At 40.1% G+C, this 5,579-nt stretch overlaps 1 non-coding gene across 1 annotated transcript; it reads right to left on the minus strand.

Annotated features, from left to right (window-relative positions):
- Positions 1-3,706: 3,706 nt before the first annotated feature.
- Positions 3,707-3,778, minus strand: TRNAF-AAA. Its single transcript has one exon. It is a non-coding gene; the product is annotated as a tRNA-Phe (tRNA).
- Between the last annotated feature and the right edge of the window lie 1,801 nt (positions 3,779-5,579).

The following is a 5,579-nucleotide window of genomic DNA, read 5'->3' on the forward strand; positions in this document are numbered from 1 at the left end:
GGCAGGTAAGGTGGTCTGGTATTCCCATCTCTTGAAGAATTTTCCACAGTTTGGATCCACATAGTCAAAGGCTTTAGCATAGTTGATGAAGCAGAAGTAAATGTTTTCTTGTAATTCTTTTGCTTTTTCTATGATCCAACAGATGTTGGCAATTTGATCTCTGGTTCTCTGCTTTTTCTAAATCCAGCTTTAACATCTGGAAGTTCTCAGTTCACATACTGTTGGCTAGCTTGGAGAATTTTGAGCATTACTTTGCTAGCATGTGAGAAGAGTGCAATTGTGTGGTAGTTTGAACATTCTTTGGCATTGCCTTTCTTTGGGATTGGATGAAAACTGGCCTTTTCCAGTCCTGTGTTCACTGCTGAGTTTTTCAAATTTGCTGGCATATTGAGTGCAGCACTTTTATAGCAGCATCTTTTAGAATTTGAAATAACTCAACTGGAATTCCATCACCTCCTCTAGCTTTGTTCATAGTGATGCTTCCTAAGGCCCACTTGACTTCACACTCTAGGATATCTGGCTCTAGGTGAGTGATCACACCATCGTGATTATCTGGGTCATGAAAATCTTTTTCGTATAGTTCTTCTGTGTATTCTTGCCACCTCTTCTTAATATCTTCTGTTTCTGTTAGGTCCATACCATTTCTGTCCTTTATTGTGCCCATCTTTGCATGACATGTTCCCTTGGTATCTCTAATTTTCTTGAAGAGATCTCTAGTCTTTCCCATTCTGTTGTTTTCCTCTATTTCTTGCATTGATCACATAGGAAGGCTTTCTTTTCTCTCTTTGTTTTTCTTTGGAACTCTGCATTCAGATGGATATATCTTTCCTTTCTCCCTTGCCTCTCGCTTCTCTTCTTTTCTCAGCTGTTTGTTTTTGTTTTGTTTTTAATTTTTTTATTTTTTCCCAATTATTTTTATTAGTTGGAGGCTAATTACTTTACAGTATTGTAGTGGTTTTTGCCATACATTGACATGAATCAGCCATGGATTTACATGCGTTCCCCATCCTGAACCCCCCTCCCACCTCCCTCCCCATCCCATCCCTCTGGGTCATCCCAGTGCACCAGCCCTGAGCACTTGTCTCATGCATCCAACCTGGACTGGTGATCTGTTTCACACTTGATAATAGACATGTTTCAATGCTGTTCTCTCAGGTCATCCCACCCTTGCCTTCTCCCACAGAGTCCAAAAGACTGTTCTATACATCTGTGTCTCTTTTTCTGTCTTGCATATAGGGTTATCATTACAATCTTTCTAAATTCCTTATATATGCATTAGTATACTGTATTGGTCTTTATCTTTCTGGCTTACTTCACTCTGTATAATAGGCTCCAGTTTTATCCGTCTCATTAGAACTGATTCAAATGTATTCTTTTTAATGGCTGAGTAATATTCCATTGTGTATATGTACCACAGCTTTCTTATCCATTCATCTGCTGATGGGCATCTAGGTTGCTTCCATGTCCTGGCTATTACAAACAGTTCTGCGATGAACATTAATACACAAGCAACTCCTACAGCTCAATTCCAGAAAAATAAATGACCCAATCAAAAAATGGGCCAAAGATCTAAACAGACATTTCTCCAAAGAAGACATACAGATGGCTAACAAACACATGAAAAGATGCTCAACATCACTCATTATCAGAGAAATGCAAATCAAAACCTCAATGAGGTACCATTACACGCCAGTCAGGATGGCTGCTATCCAAAAGTCTACAAGCAATAAATGCTGGAGAGGGTGTTGAGAAAAAGGACCCTCTTACACTGTTGGTGGGAATGCAAACTAGTACAGCCACTATGGAGAACAGTGTGGATATTCCTTAAAAAACTGGAAATAGAACTGCCATATGACCCAGCAATCCCACTTCTGGGCATACACACCGAGGAAACCAGATCTGAAAGAGACACGTGTACCCCAATGTTCAGCAAGGATTTCATTTAGGTATGAAAGTTTTCTCAGCTATTTGTAAGCCTCCTCAGACAACCATTTTGCCTTTTTGCATTTCTTCTTCTTGGGGATGGTTTTGATCACTGCCTCCTGTACAATGTTATGAACCTCCATCCATAGTTCTTAAGGCACTCTGTTTATCAGATCTAATCCCTTGAATCTATTTGTCACTTCCACTATATAACCATAAAGGATTTGATTTAGGTCATACCTGAATGGTCTAGTGGTTTTCCCCACTTTCTTCAATTTAAATCTGAATTTGGCAATAAAGCATTCATGATCTGAGCCACAGTCAGCTCCTCACTTGTTTTTGCTGACTGTATAGAGCTTCTCCATCTTAAGCTGAAAGAGTACTATCAGTCTGATTTTGGTATTGACCATCTGGTGATGTCCATATGTAGAGTCTTCTCTTGTGTTGTTGGAAGAGGATGTTCGGTATGAGCAGTGAGTTCTCTTGGCAAAACTATTAGCCTTTGCCCTGCTTCATTTTGTACTCTAAGGCCAAACTTGCCTGTTACTCCAGATATCTCTTGACTTCCTATTTTTACATTCCTGTCCCTATGATGAAAAGACTATCTTTTTTTGGTGTTACCTCTAGAAGGTCATAACCTCTAGAAAGCATATAGTCTTCATAGACCTGTACAACTTCAGCTTCTTCAGCATTAGTGGTTGGGGCATAGACTTGAATTACCATGATATTGAATGGTTTGCCTTGGAAACAAACAGAGATTATTCTGTCATTTTTAAGATTGCACCAACTACTGCATTTTAGACTCTTTTGTTGACTATAAGGGCTACTCCATTTCTTCTAAGGTATTCTTGCCCACAATAGTAGATATAATGGTCATCTAAATTAAATTCATCCATTCTGGTCCATTTTAGTTCACTTATCCTAAAATGTCGAGGTTCACTCTTGCCATCTCCTGTTTGACCACTTCCAATTTACCTTGATTCATGGACTTAACATTGTCCTTTATATTGTCCTTTATAGCATCAGACTTTACTTTCTCCAAAAGACACATCCACAACAGAGTGCTGTTCCACTTTGGCTCAGCCACTTCATTCCTTCTAGAGCTATTTCTCCACTCTTCTCCAGTAGCATATTGGTCACCTGTTGAACTGGGGAGTTCATCTTTCAGTGTCATATCTTTTTGCCTTTTCATATTTAAATTTCAATCCTTCCTATTGAATATTTAAGGTCAAATACTTCAATATCTCTGATGTTTTATTTTCCTATCAGTAAAATAAAGCAGCAATAATCCATTCTCAGAGCTTTGGAGGATTAAAGAGATAATGTGTAAAGCAGTGGAGCATAGGGCCTGGTACAAAATCTGTCCTTAATTAATATCAGTTCTCTTTCTCTTTCCCCTCCTCTTTCCTAGCGCCCCCCCACCCTTCCTTTCACACTATATTTTTTAAGATTTCTTTTTTAATGTGGACCATTTTTTAAAGTCCTTTTTGAATTTGTTACAATATTGCTTCTGTTTTATGTTTTGGTTTTTGGCCTTGAGGCATGAACCCACACCCCATGCCTTGGAAGGTGATGTTTTACCGATGGACCACCAGGGAAGTCCCTCCTTTCACATTAGACCACTCTCTCACGTATTGGCCTGGGAAGTGAAGTGAAGTGAAGTCTCTCAGTCGTGTCTGACTCTTTGCGACCCCATAGACTATAGCCTACAAGGCTCCTCCGTCCATGGGATTTTCCAGGCAAGAGTACTGGAGTGGGTTGCCATTTCATTCTGCAGAGGGTCTTCCCAACCCGGGGATCGAACCTGGGTCTCCTGCATTTTAGGCAGACGCTTTACCGTCTGAGCCACAAGGGAAGACTTGTAACATGCTCAGAACAGTATTGGCCTGGTAAGGGGATACTTAATCATCAAGAGAGATAATGGAAGAGTTCTTAGCAGAGTTAAAGCTATGAAATCTAAAATAGCTTGAGCCAGCCCCAGCAGAACTTGAGAATAATAAGTGGGATAGAAAGAGTTGGAGTTCCATGTAGAAAGAAGAGAAGGGGGCCCAAGAGAAGCAATGCTGGGTAGGCAGACTCAGTAGCTCAGGTCAGCTGTAGGAACTTGCAGAAGATATTCACATGTGCAGCATGTTTCAGAAATGTCTCCTTGACTAGTAGGAGGAGGCCGACAGGCAGACTGATGAGTATCCACTCAGAGCCAGGGTAAGAGCAATGGCCAAGGAGGAACCAAAGAAATTAAAATCCCAGTTGGATCCAAGCAGGTCAGAGGACCGTGAGCTACAGCCAGAGACCAGTTAGACAAGTCCTCTGACAAAAGCCTGAGGAACTGATGAGATTATTCATAAGCTTTGTTCTTCAGCTGGCAGAGCTGTTCTGAGGAGCCAGGAAAACTCAAAGGGAAGCAGATAAGGACCAGGGGGAAGATAAATGCTTCCTATGAGTTTCTTAGCCACAGAGAGCCAGAAATTGATTTTTAAAATATTTCTTTACAAATGAAATCAAAACTGCTTAGGGACAGGAGGGAAGAAGGTTAGCAATTCCTTGCTTCTAGGAGCAAAGGTCAATCTTATGAAATGACCTCCTTAAACTATGGTTCTCCAGAGAAATAGAACCAATAGGATATGTCGAGACATTTAACAGGAGCTTTTTTATAGGAACTGTCTCACTCAATTATGGAGGTAAATCCTGCAACTTGCCATTTGCAAGCTGGAGAACAAGGAAAGCTGATAGTGTAATTCCATCTGAGTCCAAGGAGAATCAGCAGAACAGAGGATACAAGCCCCAGGCTGAGTCCAAATGTCCCAAAATGGAATGGCGCAGATGATGGTATAAATCTAGGTGCAAGTCCAAAGACCTAAGAACAAGGAACCCCAGTGTTCAAGGGCAAGAGAAGATGAATTTCCCAGGTCAAGCATAGAGCAAATTTTCTCCTTCCTCTACCTTTTTGTTCTATTCATGTCCTCCAGCAATCAGTCCTAAAAAGAAAACAAACAGTGTTCTTTTGAAATGGTTGAAATGGGTTGAAATGGGTCTAGTTGAAAATGGGTCAAAGACTTTATCAGACACTGCACCAAAGAAAATATACAGATGGCAAATAAAAATATGAAAAGATCCTCCACATCATATGTCATCAGGGAAATGCAAATTAAAGCCACTACTCACCTACTAGAATGGCCAAAATCTAGATCACTGACAATGCCAAATGCTGGCGAGCATGTGAACCACATGCTCTTATTCATTGCTGGTGGGTGTGTAAAATGGTACACGTACTCTGGGAGATGGTGGTTTCTTGCAAAACTAACATACTCTTACCATATGATCCAGCAATCACGATCCTTGGTATTTATTTACTCAAAGGAGTTGAAAATGTATGTTCACACAAAAACCTGCACACAAAATTTATAGAAAGTTTATTTGTAATTGCCAAAACTTAGAACTAGCCAAGAAGGCCTTCAGTAGATGAATGGTAAATAAGCAGTGGTACATCCAGACAATGGACTATTACAGCACTAAAAAGAAATGAGCTACAAAGCCATGAAAAGACATGGAAGAACCTAAAATGTCTATACTAAGTGAAAAAAGCCAATCTGAAAAGGCTAATACTATATGATATGATTCTAGCTATGTGGGAGTCTGGAAAAGGCAAAATTATT

Source organism: Cervus elaphus, chromosome 17 (assembly GCF_910594005.1).
Source record: "Cervus elaphus chromosome 17, mCerEla1.1, whole genome shotgun sequence".
Classification (NCBI taxonomy): domain Eukaryota; kingdom Metazoa; phylum Chordata; class Mammalia; order Artiodactyla; family Cervidae; genus Cervus; species Cervus elaphus.